Here is a 705-nt window from a genome sequence, read left to right as displayed (position 1 = left end):
GTAGGATGAGTGTAAAAATCGTTCTTTCGGCGGTTAAAGGAACCGGTGCTGCACAGCGTAAGAATCCATTTGGTACAGAACGGGATCTCAAAGCGCTGCCTCTCAAGGCTGCAGCAGCCAGGGGAGGCGGAAAGTGTGTGACCTTGCAACGTGCGAAGTTGCTATAGATATCAGACACAATACCAGACGTGCAACTTTTCGAGCTGCTCTCGTCGCCGCCGTGGCTTAGTTGGTTAAAGCGCCTGTCTAGTAAACAGGAGATCGTGAGTTCGAATCTCACCGGTGCCTGTGTAACATTTCCTTTTTTGTCCTTGCCTACAGGATCGAAAGCAACCGCGAACGGGAAACATCCCATCACTTCCTTTTCTTTTTTCTTGTTTGTTTGTTTCGATAGATGTGCTCACGGTTTTTCTCCGTTTTCTTTTTACTCAGGACTTCCGCCTGAAACATTATATCCGTGCATGATGATGATTGTGATGTGAGAAAAGCATGGCTGCAGGAGAACTTGCGTTTGGCCTAGTTGGTGCTTACTGTTTGACATTTTGACAGTAAGCACCAACTAGGCCAAACGCAAGTTCTCCTGAAGCATGGCTAGCATGGCACATATTCGTATTTAGAAATGCTCCAATAGGCCTCCCAAGCTCGGCCAGGGGGCGCTGCGTCGCACGCGTTTCGCCGCCTTTCTTGCGAAAACCGGTCGCTCCT

The 705-nt window shown here is 49.1% G+C and overlaps 1 non-coding gene across 1 annotated transcript; it reads left to right on the top strand.

The window, feature by feature from the left end:
* The first annotated feature begins 214 nt into the window (after positions 1 to 214).
* Positions 215 to 288, top strand: Trnat-agu (transfer RNA threonine (anticodon AGU)). The gene has a single exon. It is a non-coding gene; the product is annotated as a tRNA-Thr (tRNA).
* Positions 289 to 705: the final 417 nt, after the last annotated feature.

This window comes from Rhipicephalus sanguineus, chromosome 1 (genome assembly GCF_013339695.2).
Source record: "Rhipicephalus sanguineus isolate Rsan-2018 chromosome 1, BIME_Rsan_1.4, whole genome shotgun sequence".
Classification (NCBI taxonomy): Eukaryota; Metazoa; Arthropoda; class Arachnida; order Ixodida; family Ixodidae; genus Rhipicephalus; species Rhipicephalus sanguineus.
The sequence above is the reverse complement of the archived record's forward strand: the minus strand, read 5'-3'. Positions and strand labels throughout refer to the sequence as shown.